We start from the raw sequence: 24,812 nt of genomic DNA on the forward strand, positions 1-24,812 counted from the left end.
TAACATCGCATTGAAATAAAATACATTTATAATTAACTCTTCCAGCCTTAAGAAAGATTCGGATGCCTTGATGCCCTAAAGCATGGCAGATCTGTGTCTGGGGTCCTCTTCCCATTTGCTGCTGCTGCTCCCCCAGTGGGAGGGAGGCCCTCCGACCTGCACTGTCTGCCCGGCTGGGGCACAGAAGTTCAGAAACTCTACTAAGCACTTGAGACCTTGACTATGATTAGTTTTGATGGTACCAGGGTAGCCCCTTCAAACTGTCTCTCTCACTCCAGATATCTTCTTTATCCCTTATCCCATCACCTTTAAGAGTGAAGAGGAAACTGGTGAATGCTCACCGGACACTGTCACTAAGCCTCAGGGACTCAGGGCTCCCGTGCAAAGGTGCTGCAGCACCCATCTCGCTGAGGCACGGGCTCCTCTGTCAGCTTTCACTATTACAGCAGGAGGCTCCCAGAGTCAGTACCGCAGAGCAGCTCTATGGTGCAAGGGAAGGATGGAGCGAGCTACTTTAGCCGTTCTCTGATCCCTGTTGTCAGGTAATAGTGCATGGGCAAGTTGGCTTTCATAACTCACTATGAATGATCTGACATTTAATGAGTTGCTGGGTTTGCTTTGAAAAGAATTGACATGTTGCAAGATTGTCAGCTCTGGAGCCACTCTCTTGCAAAGAGTATCCCGTTTCATGTTGCTGACTAGCACACCCATCTCTCAGTGGCACCATTTCCTATCCCCTCTGTTTAATAGTCAGATTAATTTTCATTCTTTATTACCATTCCTTTAGCTTTACACAGTTCACTACTGTAACTCCAAATAATCTCCATCTGGAATATCACTTTGGCTTTCTTTTTTCTTATTACTGGGAACTCATTTAGTTTTGTCAGTGTTTCAGTTTAACTCTGCCTTCAATTTTATTTTTTTTTTTTAAATTTTAGTGGTGAGTTGCTGGAAGATTGTTAGCTGAGTTTCTGGGTCGATTGCATTAGCTTCTCATTCTGATTTAAAAATACCAAATGCTAAAAGTTATCAGGTTGTGTCACAGCAGAGATTTCACAGTTTTTTCAACAACCACGAATAATGCTTACAATTAACTTATTTTTTGTCCTCCTAATAGTTGCAGTGTACTTGTGATGGACACTATCAAGATAGCAAGTTTACATAAGAACTTTCACAGCTGTTTTGTTGTGTTCCCAAATCTCTGTAACTCCTTCTTGGTAGTAGAATGCCTCCCCTACCCCCACCCTATGATTATGTGGTTTCATGTCTCAGTAATTCTAAAAATTATTTTTACTTAATAGCTATAATGTGGACTTTTATATAACTTTACTTGTCTTTTGTAAGATTGGTTTCATTCTATTATTCTTTTCCCTTTTGTACCCACAAACATAAGAAGTGTGTTAGAACAGACTTGCCTCTTTATCAAAGTGCTCAATTAAAATCTGCTAAATTCTTCTTCTCTGTATGATTTCTGCGCACGAAGAGCAGAAAGCAATAAACTCATTCAGGATCAGGCTCTGTCCTCTTCTTCACAGGAGTAAATCCAGAGATCTCTGCTGACTACTCCAGAGTTGTGGTTGAGGTGTCTCAGTTCAAATGAGATGTAAATTTCTGCTTTAATTTGTAGTCAGATGTGCAGTTCTCTCATTGGCAGGAAGATACTAATTCCTATTAGTGTTTAAACTATGTTTTCAGAATGGTTACAAAGATGGTCATATCTTTTTTCAGCATGCTCTGAACTTACACTGATAATTAAGGGCATTTTATGAAGTACTGCTGAAATTCATTACACTATGACTAAAGACAACTGATTTTTTCACTTTCCCTTCAAATTTGAATGCATTTGAAATCTGTTTGACTTTCTTGGTCATCCTTTCACACAGCATCGAACTATGGTGCTGTTAGAGCAGGTTGATACTTACTGGTGCAGCAAGACAGCACACTCTGATCTGAGGAATTATCTGTAGATGTCTCTTCATATTTTTCCCCTTCCTTGGGTGTAAAATTTGGCAGATTCATGCTTTGCTCAGAGGGCTTTCTGTAATATGACTGAAATGTGTTTTATGATGAAGTGAGCCAAGAAAAGGACTTAGAAATTATTCTTTTTCTTTTCTGTTCATTTAGTACTGCTGTGTGATTTCAGATTCTCTGGCAGAAAAAAAGACTCGGTTTGCTTTGTGACTTCTGTGATCTGCAGTAAATATTGTCAAAATCAAGAAGTTTCAAAAGGAGTTTTCACTTTCCTCAAATTTTCAGTAGTCTACCCTTATCCAACACTGTAGATTTCATTCTGGGCTTCTGCATGTAACTTAAGGAAATTCTGCCCCAATAAATGGAGCTTTCCTTCAGCAAGAGGGACTCCGAGGGAATCCTTCCTACTTTCCTGTGCTTTTGCAAGTCACTCACTCCACCCGGGTAAGCTCCCTTCATTTGGGGGACCAGAGCTCTTGGGCTCTTGAGGGCTGCAGGGAAATTGGAGAAGGCTGGCTTGTGGACCCCTCGGCATTTGCCATTTCAAAAGCCGGGCTGGGTATCTTTCTACTGGAAATGGTGGGCTTGATTTGTGAAATCCAACTGCCTCTATTTTGTTGGAGTAAGACAAGATGATCTGCAATGAGTCTTTCTGGCTGCAGGGCATATGAATAAATGAAGAGATGAAGAGGCATAGAGAAAGAGCCCGTGTTTTTGGGGAATCCTCTTGCACATGAGGAACAGTAAATATGTTCACATGCACAAGAAGCAGAGTAAGAGAGGCCTAAATGACCTTCAAATTATTATATCCCAAGATCCACAAACTTTGCTTTCTACTTTTTTTAAGGTAAAGGTTTTCCATAGAATTCATCTGTAATTTGAACATGTGACACCTCTATTGCTACATTTAGGAAATCTGAAAAGATTTGTATTTTTTGTGTAGTCATTGCCTTCTGCTCCTGATGGAGTAGTACTGACACAGCACTGTAACAGCACTGACACTGTGGCTGCAGGATTCCCATGTGTCATTCATTCTGTCGCAACACATTTTTCTACCTCTGAAAATTTTCTTCAACTCTTACTGATTGATCTCATCAATATGCTACAAAAGAGAGACACTGAAAAGCAATTGCAAATTCTGGTATGATACATTGGCTTGCTAGAAAGATTTGCTCTTTTTGTGAGATATTTACTGGAATGAATTAAATTTGTTTAAGAAAATATCTGAGTTGCATTATTGTTTTTTAAAATCGCAATGATTTCAAGAAAGCCTCTTTTTATAGCTTCTGGGCTCTTAAAGAACATAAGTTTTCCATAAAATAATACTTTATTTTTCAAAAAGAGTTGGTTTTACTCCAAATACCAAAAGCTAAGACATTTGAGAATGCGAAAATCTTTTTCTATTTTCATTGGCAAAGAATTCCCATTTCTTATGGTATATGATTTTACAGCTTTGTAAGGTGATATAAGCCACTATTATTGCTAACATTTATTTTGCTTTAGAGGAAAAATCAGCAGGGAAGAATACGGGGCTTTGCAAGACAGTAGAGAGCATTATAAGTACATGAATAATCCTGGCACTTTTAATATTTCTTCAAATAAATTTCTCTTAGTGTTACAGCTCCATTACAGTTAAATGCCAGTCAGCTTTTCAGTGTTCTAACATGATTTTTAGGACTTAGAATGGCATCATATGAAATTGCATCTCAGCCTACTGTATATTTTTGCAATAAAGCTCATTGTTTAGATAATTGGTTACCTTGTCTGTTGTTAATCATTTCCTTTTCAGTTAAAAAAAAAAATCCAAACCATTATTTGAACTAACATTGTCTGCTTAACTGACATATAAAGTTAATAGTTCTTTTTAGATGTACGGATCCTCAAGAATGACTTGGTGGCAACATTTCAAATGCATCGTTGTTGCACGTGCCCGAAGCTCACCTCCCATGTATTGTTCAATCCGTTTGTGCAACGTGCAGATTCGTAACAGTGGCCACTGAGGCAGACTTGCATGCCCTTGCATGAGCAGGTGCATTTGCACTCTTTGAGCATCTGGCCTTTATGGTCATCTACTGCATATTCCACCTTGGAAAGCTAAGGATCTAGAGCAAAGCTAGGGATAAATTAGGAAGGCCCCAGAAAGAAAGGAGACTAGAGGGCTAGCTCTGACCTCTAGATTTCAGCAAAATCAGTGTCAGATTCAAATGTCAGATTTGATGTCAGATTTGATGTCAGATTCAAATGACATCAAAACAAAGCTCTGAGTTTGCAGAAGTTTCTGTACTTCTGAAGTAAACGATTCTGCCTCTGTCTCTAAATCTCTTTCCTATTGTCCTGCCCTGCATGACCTGTTGTCCCTTCACTCCTCCTGCTCCCCCTCTGCTCCTTCAGTAAATCCTGCAATTTTGCACAGATCCTTCTCTCTCCAGGCACTTTTTGAAAGAGAAAAAATGCATACATGTGTTAAAAAAAGACAAACCTAGTCATAAGGAAGCCATTCAATACCTTATTTATGTACAAAATTTCATTGCAGATTCAAAATCCAAGTTAGAGGAGAACCCAGCTAATTTGACATAGCATCTGTGACTTGAGGCAGAAGTACCCAAATCCCGGACTTGCTACTTCTGTAATCTTCCCTTTGTACATTGCTGTGTGAATCAGTGAATAAGGATGTGAAAGTCAGTTAAGTGACTCACGGATTAAGTTTCCAGAGAAGTGAAGGATGCAGAATTAGTTCTTCCTGGATACATCCATGGATACATCCAAGCTTCGAAGCTTGCTTTCAAACCCACTTTCAAGGTCAAAGTTGGTGGTTGTCCACAAGGCGTCCAGAAGCCACTGTGCACGCAGACTTGGCTCTGGCACAGCCCAACTGACTTGCTTTGCACTGAAAAGTGGAGTTTTATCCAGATCTCAAGAAACTGCATACCAGAAGTGTGCATGCCGCATGCATCAATCTAGCTACACCCTCAGCCTTCCAGGAGGTGTACCCATCCCTGATACTACTGTTCCAGGAATTATTTTTTTTCTCAAGTTACATCTTTTTCTAGAACAAGGCTTATCATAGTGTGTACCATAGTTTAAAGAATGTTTGATTACCTTACAAGGCATGCTGTCTTGCCTAATCCTTTGCTTTTTACCCCCCCCCAAGGCCAGCTGAGGTGGAAGGTTCTTAGTCCACCCAGGCTGGAGAAAGGAAACCAGGACATACTGGGATCCCAGGAGGGAAGGTGCTAGAGCAAGTACAAAGGTGTACCAAATTTAGGTGTTCCCAAGACAGGATTTGACAAGTGTGACCAAACCCACCAAGCACACTGGATGCCCTATGTCACACTGGACACATAAGCCTTGATGGAAAGCACCGAAGAGGTTGCAAAAGAACTGACCAGGCCTTTGGCTAATTGGTGCCTCCCTGTGTCCATTTTTTCTAGTCCAAACAGCAGAGAACCAAGATAAGCTTGCTAGCTGGCCACTTTAAAAAAACAAAACAACACAAAAGATGCAAAAAACAGATGCTCTTGCAATTGACTGCTGCATGTGCAGTAGCTTTGGCCAGTCAAGGTTATGCTGGAGTTACTGAGAGAACTGATTTGCCTGCAAACATGCAGAACCCAAGCTGCTGTGTGTCACAGATCAACTTCTAGGCTAGTCACAGTAGTGGCGCTACTGCTGACAACTCCAGCAAATTCGGTTGCCTTCCCAGCAGCCAGTGTGGTGATGGCCAAAATAGCCAGAACAGTTGATTGATCTGTAGCCCTAAGCCAGGCAGAAAGGAAACATCCAGGATGTTGCTGAGGGCAAAGGTTGGCATTTGCACGGCTGTCATTTCCTTACTTGGTAGTCTGCAGAGAACTCTGACATATATGTGCATCAGCCATGCCGAAGCCCTCTGGAGGGGTATGTGTTTTGGTTGATTCTTGTGGCATGAAGGGAAGTTGCCTCTGAAGGAGATCCCGCAAGGAAAGAGACATCCCCGGATGGGCACTGATTCATGGAGGAGAAGTCTGACTACCAGCCAGCAGATGACCTCTCCAGGGCTAGCCCATGACGTCACATGCCCAGATGTCATCAGCAAAGATCACTGGGGTATGTAGGGGAGTGACTCCAAAGGGAAAGCAGGGACTATCAGGAAAAGACTGAAGGGTGATTGTTCCTCTAACAAGGTCAAACAGGGCTGTGAAAGATTGTTGAAGTTTGGTTGTATTTGCCAAAATGCCACAAGCTGCCCCTGGGGCATGCCCATGTGAGCATGGTATTGCATGCACCCTCTCCTGATCCACCATCCTTTCTCTGCAGCTGCTTTTCCTTCAGTGTGGATGTCTGGGTGAGCAAATCTTGCAATGACTTGCCTTTACAGATCCACTGTTGGTTTACGGGATTCCTGTCAAGCTCACAGAAATTACAAAGTGAGAGAGGTGTGTGGGATTGCTGGCACTCCGGGTTCACTAGTGCTGAACTTCAACCTGAAGCTACTGGAAACACTGAGGTTTCCAGTGTAGACCAGTGGAGCAACACACAGAGTGTGCTGTGCTTGAGTAGCCATAACAACCTCAAGACCCTGACAAGTTAAAGCGCAACATCTTATTTCAGTATTGCTAATGACGAGTATTCAAAATTCATGAGGCAGCACCGCAAAATCATAAGGGTTTGTGGGGTTTTTTGTTAACATTTTTAGGGTTTTAAAATTCATCATTTTTCTTTGCCATTACATATGATGTAACTTAGATTTAAGAACTCCACATCACCCTACTATTGTAAGATACAGAATAAAATTATGTGCTTCCAGAACAATGATTAAGATTTCATGTTATTTCCATTTTATTTCATTTCACTTCTTTCATGAAATTGCTTGAGTCACATAGCATGAAGCATATTTAAATCATCTTTGGAAAGAAACCCATAAATGTAGAAAACTGTGACGAAGCATGCAAGTCATATAACTAGTACATTCTTCTTATCACACAATGGCTCGAGTTCTCACAAAAGTCTACTCACATTTAAATAGTGACAGTCTTTGCTGCCACTGAAATCTCATAAATTCTTAATCAAAGGACTCCACAGCCTTTGATTGCATGAAAATAGTCAGGTGACATCAAAACTGGCACTTTTCACTGTGGTTTATATACAGATTGTAGACATACTATATACTTACAGTTTTTCATTGCATGTGACAGCTCATGACCTGGGTTTCCTTTCATGCTCAAAAACATGAAGGGCTTATAGTTCTCCTAATGACCCATTTAGCTAAGACAAAGAAAATCCTTTTATTCTATAGAGAAAATACAAGCTTTGAACTTCAAATGTATCCCATTTTCCCAGCTACAGAGACATCTTGGGAGTGATCATGACAGATCTGAGCTAGGGATCTACACCATTTTAGATGACCTAGGTTGTCCAAGACATCTGCATTAGATTGACAGGTATGATAAGGACTTACAGGAGATCTAAGCAGCAGCTGGAGGCTGGTCAGGTTCTAAGAAGACACTAGATGCTTCTGATTAGGCATATGAACCACCTAGTGTCTAACATTCAAAACCGCACCTAAACAGGATAGTTGACAAAATCCATACACTGTGGTACCCACCAGCTCCTGCATCTGTATATGCAAACAATCATATTTAGAAGAGTTGTCTGTAGGCTTCCTTTTTGCATTTGATTTTGTCCAGAAGCTCCTTGTTCATCCATGCAGGCCTCCTGGTATTTTTGCCTAACTTCCTCTTTGTTGGAATGCATCACTTCTGAGCTTGGAGGAGGTGATCCTTGAATACTAACCAGCTTTCCTGGGTCCCTCTTCCCTGGTCTTCATGGTTGGGTGGCCTGTAGCAGACCCTCATTATAATGTCCCCTGTCCCTGTCCTCCCTTTAATCCTGACCCGTAAGCTCTTGGTTGGCTCCTCATCCATCCCCAGGTGGGGCTGGTCATTGACATAACGGGTGACATCCCCTCCTCGTCTCCCCTGCCTGTCCTTGCTAAAGAGCCTGTACCCTTCCATTCCAACACTCCAGTCATAGGAGCCATCCTATATCCTATACTTCCAGCTCTTCCACTATTCATCTCTCCTGCCAATTTGGAGGCCTGTTTATTTAGTTTATTAAATATTACACCTTACTATTTAAAATACCATACAGCAGGACTGGAAGAACTACATGCTTAACCACTATGTTATCCTCCTTTGTTCAGCTCTTACCTGACAACTTCATTAATTAAAGAGTACAGGCACATATAACTTTCAAGACACAATATGGCAATAAACTGTTCTCCTTTTAGTATCAACTGTAAAATCTGCAGGATGACTGACAATTATGAACATCTTAGGAAGTGGTCATTTGGGGTCAGCTGTCCCGGCTGTGTCCCCTCCCAGCTTCTTGTGCACCCCCAGCCTACTCGCTGGTGGGGTGGTGTGAGAAGCAGAAAAGGCCTTGGCTCTGTGTAAGCACTGCTCAGCAATAACAAAAACATCCCTGTGTTATCAACACTGTTTTCAGCACAAATCCAAAACATAGCCTCATAGTAGCTACTACGAAGAAAATTAACTCTATGCCAGCCCAAACCAGCACATTCTCCACCCCTTATTCCATACCATTTAGATCATGCTCGGGTACCACACTATCAAATACAACCTCATTAACCAACTCTCCCTTCCCATCCTTTGATAAAATACATAGATATCATTCACTTAGTCTGTGGATCACCCCTTTAAAATGTCTTTAAAATGTTCACTGAGTTAATTTAGCCCATGACTTTGGGCTCCGTCTGTTATGGTGGTCACTTAGGACAGGAGAGATGGTGTGTTGCATAGAGTTACTGGGCACCAAAACCAGCTCAGGCTGGGTCACTGCTGCACTGGCACTGCTTCTTGTAAGGCTTGTCCTCCATTGGTTCAGGTGGTTTCTGCTATAGCAATTCCTATAACATGCTACTCAAATCCTGGGTTACAACAATTTAAAGGTATTTCCATTACAATCTCCACCCTGGTCCCTTTGGACCAGACCATCAGGTTTAACACTGCAATGAACTCCTCCCCTTGCCCCTGCACTGGCTTGGACTTATCCACAGACTGCAGTCCCTTAGGAGTGTACCTACTCCAAGTGGAGCCTTATCTACGAGCCACAGTCTCTCCAGGGGTATACCTGCTGTGGCATAGACTTATCCGCAGTCACAGTCGCTTTGAGGTGCACGTGTTCCAGCGTGGCCTTCTCCATGGGCCACAATGTCTTCAGAGATGTATCTGCTTCAGTGTGGCCTTACCCACAGCCACAGTCCCTTCAGAAGTAAACCTGCTCTGTCATGGGATTATCCATGACCACATGATTTGAGGTGCTCCAGCATGACCTCATGCACAGCCACTGATGGTTCAAGGTGTACCTGCTGCAGCATGGACTTACCCACAGCCACAGATGCTTCGAGGTGTACCTTCTCCAATGTATACTTATCCTTGGACCACAGTCCCTTCAGAGGTATACCTGCTGCAGCACGGGCATAACCACAACCACAGACGCTTCAAGATGTACCTGCTCTGGTGTGGACTTATTTGTGGCCACAGACACTTTGGGGTGTCCTGCTCCCACGTGGACTCATCCACAGGTCACACTCCCATTGACTCAAGTTCACACTGGGGTTCCAGCCTGTCCAGTACAGCAGCACAGAAACAGCAGTGATGCCCTGGCCATCTGCCAGCCCAGGCGCATCACCATTGCTGTTATCAGAATGTTCCCAGGCACAGCATAGTTAGATGATAAGCAGCACAGCACTACAGCAAGCAGTGAAAGCAAAAAGCAACCACTAACGAGCACTAGATTCTAATATATGGTAAGGGAAGCAAGCCCCATGGCAAGCACAGGAGCCTGCCAATTAATAGCTAAACAGCAATAATAGCTATAAATTCGATCTAGCACATTCCAAACAAATCTGTCATTATCTCGAACCCTTCGAACCCCATGTTGGGCGCCAAAAAGTACTGTTGTGGTTTAACCCCAGCCAGCAGCTAAGCACCATGCAGCCACTCGCTCCCTCCTCCCATGGCAGGATGGGGGGGGAGAGAATCAAAAGAGTAAAAGTGAGAAAAACCATGAGCTGAGATAAAGACAGCCTAAGTAAAGCAAAAGCCGTGCACACAAGCAAAGCAAGACAAGGAATTCATTCACCACTTCCCATCAGCAGGCAGGTGTTCAGCCATCTCCAAGAAAGCAGGGATCCATCACATGTAACAGTTACTTTAGAAGACAAACACCATCACTCAAAATGTCCCCCTGTTCCTCCTTCTTCCCCTAGCTTTATATGCTGAGCATGATGTCATAAGGTATGGAACATCCCTTTGATCAGTTGGGGTCAGTTGTCCCGGCTGTGTCCCCTCCCAGCTTCTTGTGCACCCCCAGCCTACTCGCTGGTGGGGTGGTGTGAGAAGCAGAAAAGGCCTTGCCTCTGTGTAAGCACTGCTCAGCAGTAACAAAAGCATCCCTGTGTTATCAACACTGTTTTCAGCACAAATCCAAAACATAGCCTTATAGTAGCCACTATGAAGAAAATTAACTCTATGGCAGCCAAAACCAGCACAGGAAGTGAGTTACAAGATCTCTTTTAATACTTCATTCTGATATCCGTATTCTCTGTTGAGGCATAATGTGTAAGCAAATAAATGGGAGCATAAAAAAAGTTTCATTCTTAAGGCTCCATTGCCTCTTCCTCTTACCAAAGGATAGTCACCATTAGTAACTTTTCTTCCCCTCTTCTGTTTCTGCATCAGACAGAAAAAACTAATAATTATCTTTCAGATATCTGGGCAGCTGGAGAACTTTGTAAGCACTTGCATCAATAAAGTGTAAACTCCTGCTCCTGTGGTCCCTACGTGGCACAATTCAGTGAGGAATCTATCTTTCACAGGACCTTACATTCTATATTGGTCTGTACTTTAAAAATATATGTGATCCAAACATTTAAACAGGTTCACTGCATTTAGTTTTTACTGGCTCTTTTCTAAGACAAGGCATTACATTGATTTAACCCCCATGCCATGCCATCATCTGTGTATGATACAACATAGTGTACAGGTACACACTTCTGAATTAGCTCAGATTACCTTTGTTCTGATGACAATGAGTGCAGTGATCCAGGATGGAAGTGAGAAATCCACGGAGGAAGGCAGCACAGTCCTTGTCCAAGACAGATACTCACAGGTTTGTAGTGAAGCACAAGTGGGTTCCTGCCTCCACTGCAATTTACATCCAGAGGCAGCCAAGGAATGCAGGCTCTAAGTTAAAAAAAAAATAGCCATAATGTTGATGGGATAGGTTTTATACATATCTGTCACTCTATCTGAGCAAAGTAAATACAGGTTTTCCTGAATTTTGACAGCATTAACAAGACTTTGAGATCTATAGCTGGAAGGGATTTCCTGGTATCATTTACTCCATCCCCTAGCACCAGCACAGAATGACATATATCAAGCTATTCCTGACAGATACTTATTTTTTACAGCTTCCAATTAAAGTGATTCCACAATGACCACAAGCAGTATCCCCTCATGCTATTTCATCGCCCTTCTAACTAGAAATTTTTTCTAATTGCTAATCCAAATCTCTCTTGTTACAAATTAAGGTAATTAGTTCTTAACTTTGTACCTGCACTGGACATACACAACAGCTGAATCAACCTCATGACAACTGAAAACATACTCAGCAAACTACTGTATTTCCCATTCCCTCAGTTTCCTCTTTTTTATTTTTTTTCAGCCTAACTTCCTTCTGTCCTTTCTCAGAGCTCAGGATTTCTGAACTGCCTGTCATCTCCATTGCTTTTCTCTCAGCTGTCTAGTTTTTCATTCTTTTTAAAACACAGTGCCCAGAACGAGACTCTCAATTCCAGCTGTGGAAGAAAAATCAAGTGGCAAACAGACCCCTAAAAATGACCTTATTTGGCTCATGTGTGGCCCTTTTATGAACACTTCCCAGTGTTGCAATCCTGCCACGTAACTGACTCACGCTCAGCTTGTGACCCATGTAACCCTGGGTTCTTGTCTGCAGAAAGGACTGTGGCAAGCCCTGCGTAAGGGTCTTGAGCTGACTTGGAGGGACAGATGAGGGTAGATCATGTCGTGTTGTGACAGCTGTGAGGAAAGAGAGCCTCAGGGCCTGTATCCACCAGCCACAACCAAACTAGTCACAGCTCAAGTAAAGTGCTGTCAGTTAGTTTGCACAGAGACCTGGGTGCGATCAGTCCCAGAGAAAGCCTTGGTTCTGTCACTGGTTTTATGAGTAGGTCCTTGCATTCATCAGATTGTTCAATACAACAAAACCAGACTGAAACAAATGTAAATGGAGTCCACTGGCAGAGGACAGTGGGGAACAGAGATGTCAAGTGCATCCAGATCAGTTAATATACTTACAGGGCATGGGTCTCAAGACTGTCATGCCTATTATCTTTACCCTCAGTATGCTCAATAAAGAACAGAGAAGGGAGTTCACACCACTAATGGTGTGCTTTTCTTCAGGTATTGTCTTCTTGCCTTGCTTCTTCCTCCAAGTTAGTAGAAGATTCATCCCACCTAACATCTAAAACTGGCATCATGGCTAAGCCCCTTTTGGTCTCCTCTGCAGTCTGGGAAAGGAAAAACTACTTTCTGAGCTCTGAATTCACCCCATTCCAAAATAAATGTCTTAGAGACAAGGCTTGAATCACCTCCCAAATGTGCTGCCTCTCTCCATTGACCAGGACAAGCAGTGACCAGGACAGCCTTAGGCCAGGTGTCCAATTCTTCAACAGCCATGGAAAGGCAATCACAATTATTTCCTTATTGATGGGCCAGGCTCTCTAGTCCAGCTGATTACTTTTCCAGGAAAGCACTCATAATCTGTTCCATGCACAGCCAAATTCAGTGTATGTATGAGAATCCATAAAGTTTAGTTTAAATGCTGAATATCCTCTCTGTTCTCTGTCTTCCACACATCCTCTGCCTCTAGCTCTAGTTATCTATAGCAGATTGTCTTTTCCCAGCCATTCCTGGCAATACCTCAGTAACCAGCAGCTGGGTCACATTCATGGAGTCACAAGAACAAGACAAAGCTATCAGTTAAAATTATCTCCTCTCCCTGGCTTTCATTCGCCCTGGCATAAACTGACAAAGGGATGTCATTTTTTTTTGCCTGACCACATTTCTCATAGCATGTAGAAGGAAGCATAATTTGCTATCACAGCAATTTTTTCCTTTTCACACTTGGCTAACCACACTGTACATTTCACACAGATCTTTTCACTCAGTTGATGCAAGTAATGGTCCCGAGGTACCAGAAATCAGAGACTATGCTGTCTCAGCTTTGTTAGAAGCCATAGAATTCTGTGCTAAAACTATACACACTTTACTGATCTTACTAAAACAAATGTTTTGGTAGCAAACTCATGAAATGCAAACTGTTGACAGAAAAGATTTGCTGGTAGATTTTTGCAGAGTAGCACATGTAATTATACAGTACATATACATGTAATTTTGGTTCTGTTTCTGCATAACTTCATGCAAGAACTGGAAGGTCAACATCATTCCCTAGAAAGAGGGATAATCAGCAGCTAAATTTGGGATGCAGACAGCTGCTGTTATGGTTGGGTCAGAAGCTGCCACTAATCTAGAACAGGAGCAGAAAATAATTTTCTCCATCCAAGCTATGCTTGAAGATTTATCTAACACCATATCTATTTCTGTGAAAAGTACTGTACATTTGCCACTAGTGCGCACACAGATGTCCATTTGTGACACTGAATTCATCTATTAGTTCCAGTGTAACATCATGGGAGAGACAAGGGATTGGAAATCACGAGCATGGAAAGTCTTTTCCATATCCTGGTCTGGTATATTTGTATTTTATAACTGGAAAAACGTAATTGTGTGAAATTACTTAAGTGATGGTTCAGAGCACCACTAGCTTTTATTACGGCTGAAACCCCTTTGTAGTGATGTGCTTGTGCTCAGTGGTCTAGAGTTGGTCTGCACTTTCAAACACTAGATGGTGCCAAGGGTCCACACATAAAGAAAAGCTGACGAAACAAAAATGTTCCATGTAATGGCAATACTGGCATAGTTTGGTCTCTGTGTAGTTCTGCGAATTAGTTCAAAATCTACTGTTAAAATGTCTCATTACCTAGGAAGTGACAGAAAAAAATTCTGTAGAAGATGATAGTAACCCAAGTAAACTCACAGGTAATTTAGTGCTGGAGTCTACAGAGAGGACAGCAATTCAGAAATGAAGTTTCAATACAGGGATGTTACCAGCGTGGGCAGGTCCAGATTCATCTAGTCCAAAACCTTTTCTCTGACAGTGACTGGTACAAAGTGCTTCAAAGAAACTTATAACAGCCCTGTGGCAAGCAGATAGCCAGAGTTCTGCCCACAGTCTTAGCCTGATACCTATCACTTACAGGTTGACTTAAGCTCTAGCATATGAAGCCAAACTTCGCAGAAAGGTGTTTCTGATTAAAAAATTGGTTTGTCTTGCTAGATATAAAAAAACTAGATGACCTATTTTATAACTTAACTATGGACACTGATTGCAAGATGAAAAAATGGAAATGGCTACAAACTGTATTGTGCCTACATAATAACAAAGTTGATAAAAATCTTTCTTTTTTTCTAGATTTAGTGTTTTCTTGAATAGAAAATTTCATATTTGGTCATCTGATGGTCTTACTGGTCTCTCTATATGACCAAACTCTAGGGAATGAGAAACAAATTACCATAACTTTAAATCAGAAATGCATAATATCTACTGTGTACTGCTTTACAGCAACATTTTTGGAAAAAATCTGCAGCCATTCTGCAAGCCAGTATCAGACTTTCCTGAGGCAGGTTGTATGACACTATTATCTGTGAGATAATGATATTGATAGTTTGCAGGAAGACTGTGATTAAATTACCAGCAAGAAAGGACAGAAAGAAAAGGAATATTTGACAGGTCATCAGCATTTCTATTCTGATACTCTCTTGTTTCAAGTTATTGACACTGTTCTTTTTTCCCAGTCCAGATTTTCCTGTTTGTACACAGTTGGAGTTCTGTGGAAGAGGATTTTCTGTCTGCCAAGGATACGCAAGAGGGTGCAATCATCTGTCTCTTGGGGGCTCAGTTCTTGCAGTTATTTGTCAGTACAGATGCTAGATCCTGGTCCTGCGATGAGAAGGATTGTTGTAGGGAACCTCTTATAGATGTCAATGTATAGATGCGAGACTACAGGTATTTCTTACCAGTAGGCTTACAGGCTTACAGAGTGAGGCCCAGTCCACAGGCAACAGAAATGATGTGATGTAGCCCACCATAAAGCAGACTGAGTAAACAGAAAGCACTGTGTCTCTGTTGCTTGTACATCTTGCATTTACCAGAACTATGCTGCCTCAACAAACTTGCATACAGAAGCTGTGGTGCGAGGGTGCATAGGACAGACAAACATACCAAAGGGAAAACAACAGTATACCTATGCCTAACTGAGGATGATGTTTAGAGATACAAAAAAGATACAGGAGTTGTGAAGAATGAAGACAGGTTAATAATATAGAATAATCTGGGTGGCATGGTCAACTGGACACAAGCAGAAGATATAATTGAACATAAAGTTATAGATCTAGGACAAAAGCATGCAGATCATATTCAGACAACAGGTGAAAGCTGGAAGATCTATCCTGTGAAGATGTGACATTGGAAAGGATTTGGCAATGAGTAAGGTGGCTTGTCTGCTGAGCATTCAGCTTCTGATCTGATTCTAGAGCCAAGAGCACTAATGCAATCCATAAATGTACTTATAAATCTAAAGTGAAGGGGCTTATTTCACATCACTGTGATTAATCTCCACTAAATTCAGTGAGAAGGTTTAGCAAAGACAGTTGCCATTAAAAATTGGAAAACATTTTGTAGTGAAATATTTCAGGAATTTGCTTTGCTTATGAACCAAACATAAATCCATAATCTCATGTGCAGTTCCTCTGCAGATTAGCATTACTTCACAGGCCCACTGGATGCACTCTGGCACTCTTCTAGTACGTGCGTAGATCAGGTTCCTAGGATGCAGTCATTTTTAATCTCATTTAGACACAGTTATCTTTTGCAAGTTAGGTTAAATATTCTTAAAGAAAAGAGGACCAGTGACAGGCCATGAATCTATTACCCATTCATTAGGAATCTAATGGAAATAAGGACTTTGGATAAAAACCCTGTTCTGCGAATCAGCCACCTCAAGGTTCAAGTCATGTCTGTCTGAGCAGCTAATTGCTGCGACACCGCTCCCTGAAATCCAGGGAAGTCCTGAGTACATAGGCAAGTCCTGCTGACACATGACTACAATTCAGGCAATCTGAGGATGAGCACAAGCTGGAGAGTAGTACTGCATTTGTGGGCCAAATCCAGCCTTGTTGCCCTGACGTCGAGCAGTCCTGCCTTAAGCACTTGTTTCACAGACAGGGTCTAATTTCCTAACATTGTAATTGTAGATCATGTGCCAAAGACTGATTAGCTTCAAAAGGCTAACTTCAATTTCTAGGTGTCCTTACAAAACCACCTACACAGCATCAACTCAAGCCCAAAGCCAGGAATCTGCAAACTAAATGATAACTGCTGCAATGCTCAATAAGCAAAAAATCCCCTCTAGCAAGCAAAACATCAAATAAATGGGTTTAATTTAACCCTTTTTTATAGGAGACAAGATAAAAGGAAAAATAACAACATATCCACTAGATATGCCTGAATAGTATGTAATGTACAGGTCAACCATATCACTCCCAATATGAGGTTGGAAATAGATCCATCATAATTCTCCTCCAAAAGCTATCAGGAATGGCTGAGATAAACAATTACTGCTCACAATTTGATGTTCAGGTTCAAAAGGCATGAACTGGTGGGTGCATCTATGAGCAGCCTGTAAAGAGGATGCTCATTCTGTAGACTTGTTAAGCAGCTTACAAAAATAAAGCCATTTTGTGATACAGACCACACCAGTATTTTCAATCTACAATACAGAACTATTATAAAGCATTAAAATGGCCATGGATGTCAGAACTGTGTTTCCTAATTTTCCCAACTTAAAACTAAACTTGTTATGTGATACAGATCATGCCAGAATTTTTACCTCCAAAAGTGTGAGTTTTACACACATGTTCACCTAGGAAACTCTGCTTATATACCAAGTAAGTAGGAGTTAAGCTCAGGCTAAGGAATAATGAGATATTTAATCAGATCACAGCTCACTAACCAGTTTATAAGCATTAAGAAATTTTATAAGTTATCTATATCTGAATTTTTCATTTGAAAAAAAAACCCAACCCAAAAACCAAAACCCAACAGATTTTAGTATTTACATGCTTCATAATGAAGTTTTAAGGTAAAATATATTAAACTTTAAAATGTGGTGAGATCCTCAGCTAGAAGATGTTAGGAACAAATAAGATTTATTTCAAAGTACAGAAAATGATCTGAACAAAAACCAGATTTGGGTAAATTAATAGGAGGAAAATATACTCTGTTTCACTCTATTAGGATGAATGGCATTTTGCCTGGAATATGAGTCACGGAGTACATTATATTCTGAGTGCAAGACATGGCTAGGCAAGAAGAAAAGGGAAATAGTAATCTGGAGGATAAATTGCAGGAAGAAATAAGTAGGAATACACTGAAGTGATAGCAATACTACATGAAGAACTACTTTTAAGACTAAAAGCTAAATTGTATCTTATCATTTTGAAAGCCATTCAAGTTAAACGGCTGAAGGATTCTGCTGAGGGAATGAATCAGATCTCAAAGCCTGGCATACAGCGCGTGAGAGCGTAGGACAAAGCATTTTCAGTCTGGGGGACCTGGCTCTGGAAAGAATTTTCAGTAGAGGTTAGATGAATCATGGTCTGAGCTCTCATGAGTCACTGCAAAACCTTCATTAACACTTGTAGAGCCGAATAAACATTTACAAAACTAACTGAAACTTCCAGCTATCCCACTGAACAAAGAAGGATTAGCAGAAACAGCCTGGTCCAAAACAAAGCTTTGAAGAAAGTGAAATGTGAGAAAAACCAGAGACTCAAAATTGAAACATTATTCATTGCTTCTATAAAGAATTCCTCAGAATTAGTGATGCCATTTCCATCTTCTCTGGCCACATGTAGACATTTTATTGGTACTTAGACATTTTGGCAAAATGACAGCAGCAATGCTGGCATCTATCCCCTCACACAGCTGTATCTCAGCTAGTGGTGGCAGCAGTTTCCATTTGCTCTTTTTTGGTGGACTAGGGCCACTCAGACCTCATCTGCACTGGAACCATATGGCATTATTGTTATCATCACCAGTAACTCTGTTCAAAAGTAAGGACACCAGAAAGACAAAAGCATGTCAGGACTGAAATGGGGAAAGCTGTGGGCATATCTGAGTGACAGCAGGACAAAGCAGACAAACTGCCAGTGCACAATTACTACATTTTATCTGTACTGCTTGCCAAATGCAGTCCTATGTAGTGTCATTAACAGAATCCAGTCTTAAGAAATGTCATTTGTGTAGAGTATTCGCAGGCCCTGATTTGACACATCTATTACTGACATTACACAAGTCCTGCTTTGAGTCATTTTTGATTGAATGTACTGATACAGGCTGCAGCCAGAGCTGCAGATACTACTTCCATAGGACTTCTGGAAAAATATTTCTTGCAGCCATAACCTGGTCAAAAGATGCATCTAGTATTTTTTACACATTACATAGCCTAAAATATGTTTGATAATTTAAGTTTGATTTGCTGCTATATTTAAATCTACTCACTTATGCTTTCAGCAATTCCCCCACACACTTCAACGCACTCTGTCTAAATTTTTTGTATTGCTGTGCGCATGCCCTCTGAATGTTGGCTTGGCAATGTATGAAGCTTATTACCTAGGACCTCTTGAGGCTATCAGTTCTATTTAGATTCCATTCAGATTTAAAATTTATGGATAGGCTTTGATTTATCTGGCTTGATTCAATGCCCAGTGAAGTCAATGGAAAGTTCCTATTGACCTAAAAGGATTGATGCACTTTTGTGTGCCTGGTTTGATCTGACATTAAAGTTCTTTTCTTCCATTAGGTTCCCCATATTTAAAGTGAGTTAGGAACTGTCGCAAAGTACTGGACTGTTTTCTGAATGCAGAGATGTGAAAAAAAAAAACCAGCATTGCTCATGAGGGTCTGCCCCAGCTCTCATTGGAATCAGCAGAAGCTGTTTCATTTACTGCGGTGGAAGCTGAGCTAGAGCTGAACATCAGAACTACATTTATTCCAGGATTTATTCCAGAAGTGAAAACCTAATGTAAAAACCAGATGTTTTTACCCTTTCTGGGTCTTTATTGAGCTGGAGAGAAGGTGGGATCTCTGTGCTATTCACAATTGCATGAATTTCATGAAATGCAATCCGTTGATTTAAGTTTCCAGAGTTCTGTGAAACTCTCAGCTTTCATCTTAAAAAAAGAAAAAAAACAAAAGGAGAAAAGTCAGTTAACTGCTTTTAAGACTACAGAGTAAGGTGGAAAACCATAAATCCTAAGAGCTCCAAAATAAAGCAGCCAATTCCCTCCTCACAAAATTATTTGTGGCAAAACGCTATGATTTTAAAATCAGCTCCATAGTTTGGAGGTCTGATTCAGTTTGAAATGCTTAGTATTGTTAATGCCTCTGTCTCACTGTGCTGGATAATTATTCTCTGTGCCATGACATTTCCCAAAGTCTCCCAACAGAGTCAGCACTCCCATCATGCCAGAGGCTGTCCAAAAAGTCAAAATTTAAAAAGGGGAAAAGTCATGTAGCATGTCAGCAAAATTAATTTTACCATGACTTAATATGCAAATGGATTAAAAAATGCTATTTAAACTACAACACTATAGTCTGCCTCGACCCTTCTATAAAATCAAACTGGAAGAGATGTTAGAAGACCTTCTGCAAAAATATCTAAAAACGCATCAAGTTATTTTTTTTTCTAGAGGGAAACCTGTGTCATATACAGAATATAATACAGCTTTGGCAAACATTTATACATGCAAATGCTGATGCATATATGAATAGCTCTTTGAAATTGCAAGGTTCTGTTACTGGTACAAAATGATTACTGACAACCCCATCTAATTCTGTATGATCTGCTGCTCATCCACTGTACCCAAATTTTTTCAACACAGAAACTACTGAAAGAGCAACTACATAATATACTGCTCATAAAATGTTTGAAAACTTTATTAGCTCTGCATACCTAGTTATCTTATGCTACTCTGCTGTTCATAAGAAAACTGTTTGTTGTTTTCACAGGAATTAATTTGTGGTATCACCTGTGAATTTCCAGTGCATTCTGATCCATGAGAGGCACGCAGACTCTCCCACCAAATCAGGGGACCATGGATGAAATTTTAAGGAACTTCTTGTGTGTTATGTATTATTCTTTATCTGTCTGATTAACACCTAAGTCTGCAAGTCATAATACAATATTTTAGGCTCATCTTTGCTGGAAAACCTTGATACAACACTAGTAGGAAAAGGAACTTCTGTTTATTGCACCTAGCCTTTTTTGTGATTAGGGGATTTTCATTAATATTTTCAGTTCTGACGTTCAGAAGAGGTAACAGTCAATGTATTAGAAATCCACTCCTACAGCCCATTGCCAGCTGATTTCACTGCCAGTATGACTTCTCATGCATAAAGTATGGCAGTACTATCTAAATATCCATGCATGACTGACTCTCATTTTCTGTACATCTCTCCCTACCATCTACAGTCTAAAAGGCACTTAGTTTTATTTCTCAAGCCAGGTAGGGAATGAGAAGGGAATGTGAGCTAAATTCACAGAGGGAGTAAAAGTTCAGTTTGAACATTTCACTGAAACTCCAGGATCCTAATTTCAGTCTGCAGTGGATGTCTGAGTTTGAGCCACTGGCCATGCACAAAGCCACCTCCAGACCTAGTGACAGGGGGGCACTCATACTGTGTGTTTCCAGCCTGCAGGAGCCATGCCAGAGGAAGACGTGTAAGATGCACATCTAAGATGGGATGAATCACAGTCTGGAAATAGATCTTTCTCTCCAGTAATGGTAAGGAGAACACAAGGTGATTAGCTCAGACCAGACATCAAACTTCCAGGTCATGTGTGATGAATCACTGTATTGGGTTCGGGTGGCAAGGTTTTGGTAGTGGGGGTGCTACAGGGATGGCTTCTGTCAGAAGCTGCTAGAAGCTTCCCCCATGTCTGACAGAGCCAATGCCAGCTGGCTTGGAGACAGACCCACTGCTGGCCAAGGCCAAGCCAATCAGCCACAGTGGTAGCGCCTCTGGGATAACATAGTTAAGAAAGGGGGAAAAAAATCTGCTGTGCAACAGCAGCCGGAAGAGAGAAGATGTGAGAGGAACAACTCTGCAGACCCCCAGGTCAGTGCAGAAGGAAGGGCAGGAGGTGCTCCAGGCACTGGAGCAGAGATTCCCTGCAGCCCATGGAGAAGACTATGGTGAGGCAGGCTGTCCCCTTGCAGCCCATGGAGGATGATGGTGGAACAGATATCCACCTGCAGCCCATGGAGGACCCCAGACCGGAGCAGGGGAACGCACCTGAAGGAGGCTGTGACCCCATGGGAAGCCCCCACTGGAGCAGGCTCCTGGCAGGACCTGTGGCCCCATGGAGAGAGAAGCCCACGCTGGAGCAGGTTTGCTGGCAGGACTTGTGACCCCATTGGAGGGACCCATGCTGGAGCAGTCTATTCCTGAAGGTCTGCACCCTGTGGGAGAGACCTGCGCTGGAGCAGGGGAAGAGTGAGAGGAGGAAGGAGTGGCAGAGACAACGTGTGATGAACTGACCTCACAACCCCTATTCCCTGTCCCCCTGTGCCACTCATGGGGAGGAGGGAGAGAATTTGGGAGTACAGTTGAGCCCGGGAAGAAAGGAGGAGTGGGGGGGGGAAGGTGTTGTAAGATTTGGTTTTATTTCTTATTACTCGACTCTGGTTTGATTGGCAATAAAATAAATTAATTTTCCCAAGTTGAGTCTGTTTTGCCCATGATGGAAACTGGTGAATGATCTGTCCCTGTCCTTATCTCAACCCATGAGCCTCTCGTTATATTTTCTCTCCCCTGTGCAGGTGAGGAGGGCAGTGATAGAACAGCTTTGGTGGACACCTGGCCTCCAGCCAGCGTCAACCCACCATAATCACTACAAAGAAAAAGGGAAAAAGACAGTAGTGCAGCAGTTAGAGGTTAGACATCTCCTGTGTATACCCCTGTTGACATATAGATTTTGACATTTAGATGTTGACATCTAGATTTACTCAGATGCATCCCAGCTTTCTGAACAGGCAAAACTTCCTTTCCAATTGACCAGACAGTCTGCAACTCTAAGCACAGGCTCTGGTCTTAGCTGGGTTTCTGCACAGAGGTAGAGATTTGCCTATCAGAGCAGCTTCCACCTCTTGAATGAGGCTTCTCCACGTTCAGTCTCGAGGCTCCACATGCCTTTAAGAGTGGCAGGGTTTGTGTCAACCGGTTTTGTATAGGCCCAGGACTTTATACAGCTTCTGCAAGTATCCAATGATCTCTTCGTGTGACTTTCGCAACTCCTTTCTGCCTAATTTTGTGACCTAAGCCTGCACTAAAATGGGGATTTAGCAGAAATAGTAAAAGATAAGCAAGAAAACTTTTCTAAAACAAACCAGCATCTGGTAATCCAGATTCATAAGGCAAAAATCCCCAGGTTAGCAAGCCTAGTAGGCCATGCTTAAAGTAATATGCTGTTAAGTAACAGCTAGACATGAGTTCTTGATGGATTGCTCTTCTCCTTGTAGGCTGGTAGGTTCTCCCCATCTGTCTTTCCAAGTGCTCTGCTCTACCTTTTTATTCATAAGGTGAAGCCTAGCTAGAGGTGGCAACAAGACTCTTTCAAAATACAGTACAGGGAGCTTCAATATGCTGATCTGAGGAAAGTAAAGCCAGCATTCCCACCCAAGTACCCTTCAGCCCGTGTGAGTGCAGGAAGCTGTTTGGGTGTTGGGAAGGGTTCCTCCTGTAGGAGGACCTTCCTGTACGACTAAGGGTGCTCATGGTTAGCTGGTTAGGGTTTTGGCTTTGCTCTTTATGAACAACTGTGAAAGCTGGTGGAAGTGCCACACTGTGGAATAACACTATTTGTGTTACAGTGTTCTCTCTTTTATGAGACAGGAAAATTTTCTGTACCCAGCTTTAATCATGGGTGGATCAAAGGCTGTAGGGAAACTTTGGGACAATTAGAACAATTTTACTTTCAATAGCATGCCAACAAATTAAAACTAGACTTTTGCAAAAATATTGTTAATAGTATTATGTTAGCTAAATGATGATAAAGCATCATATGCCAAAAAAAAAAAAGTATACAAATTATGATAGTATAATATAGAGAAGATCTGTATCTATATACATCCATACCAGAAAATATAAACAAATAAACATAAATATATATCTTACCTAGATAAGCATCCTAGGTATATTTACCTTATCTTTTCCAGTGTATTACTTGTCAAGACATTAGCTTTTGTGATCTGCACAAAGGTATTTGTCCATTTTCTTGAAAAGCTGCAATGAAGGCAACTATACAGCATCCCTATATTACCTATTTTAGCACTTTATGTAATTAAATGATGAAAATAAATCAGCCTTATTTGCAGCAAGGAAGATATATCAGATTGAGAGCAGCCCTGAGGAGAAGGTCTTGGAGGTGCTGGTTGATGAGAAGCTCAACATGACCTGGCAATGTGCACTTGCAGCCCAGAAAGCCAACCGTGTCCCGGGCTGCATCAAAAGAGGTGTGACCAGCAGGTCGAGGGAGGTGATCCTGCCCCTCTACTCTGCTCTGGTGAGACCCCACCTGGAGTACTGCATCCAGCTCTGGGGGCCCCAGTACAGGAGAGACATGGAGCTGTTGGAGAGAGTCCAGAGGAGGGCCACGAAGCTGATCAGAGGGCTGGAGCACCTCTCCTATGAGGACAGGCTGAGAGAGCTGGGGTTGTTCAGCCTGGAGAAAAGAAGGCTCCGGGGAGACCTTCCAGTACCTAAAGGGGGCCTACAAGAAAGCTGGAGAGGGACTGTTTACAAGGGCACATAGTGATAGGACATGGAGTAATGGTCTTAAGCTGAAAGAGGGGAGATTTAGATTAGATGTAAGGAAGAAAATCCTCACTATGAGGATGGTGAGGCACTGGAACAGGTTGCCCAGAGAAGCTGTGGATGCTCCTTCCCTGGAAGTGTTCAAGGCCAGGCTGGATGGGGCTTTGGGCAGCCTGGTCTTGTGGAGGGTGTCCCTGCCCATGGCAGGGTGGTTGGAACTAGATGATCTTTAAGGTCCCTTCCAACCCAAACAATTCTATGATTCTAGGATATATGTTTACCTTATGAAATATGCTACTGTTGTAAGGATGAAGAACAGCTGAGCACTACATTTCGTAACATCCATACATGCATTGGAAAATTGTTAAAATCTCTACCTGTAACCTTCTGGTTTTCAAGTGAACAAACTAATTCCTTAGTCTTTGCTCTAAGTTGTGTTTTCTAAAATCTGCTATGAGGACAAAGTCTTCCAACCGAGTCTTTGAAAGGATCAAGTAGAGTAGAATGATTACTTCCCTTGTTTAAAATATGACGGCCCTGTTCATTCAGCCCAGAATGACACTATTTAGTTGACTCATCTGTAGTTTGTAAAATACTTTTGCTTCCACATACTTTTCTGCTGTACTGCTACTTAGGTGGTTATTTTCTATACATACATCTACAATTTCTCCCTTCCTTGCTAGGCTAGTTATCCTCTTAAAGAAGAAAATTAGACTTGTTCGTCTAATGACAGATTGAGGCAGGGGAGTGGGGGGGTT

At 41.7% G+C, this 24,812-nt stretch overlaps 1 protein-coding gene across 2 annotated transcripts in view; it reads right to left on the reverse strand.

Moving 5' to 3' along the window:
* SOCS5 (suppressor of cytokine signaling 5) overlaps positions 1-24,812 on the reverse strand; it is a 97,975-nt gene that overhangs the window by 53,398 nt on the left and 19,765 nt on the right. The window contains exons 1-2 of one of the 2 annotated variants that reach the window (XM_075749072.1): positions 11,590-11,794; positions 11,049-11,219 (exon numbers count right to left, since the gene is read on the reverse strand). The gene's annotated coding sequence lies outside the window, so the exon portion shown is untranslated. Of the gene's footprint in view, positions 1-11,048; positions 11,220-11,589; positions 11,795-24,812 lie in introns of those variants that run through there. The other variant, XM_075749070.1, reaches the window with a different exon arrangement.

Source organism: Balearica regulorum, chromosome 3, assembly GCF_011004875.1.
Source record: "Balearica regulorum gibbericeps isolate bBalReg1 chromosome 3, bBalReg1.pri, whole genome shotgun sequence".
NCBI lineage: Eukaryota > Metazoa > Chordata > Aves > Gruiformes > Gruidae > Balearica > Balearica regulorum.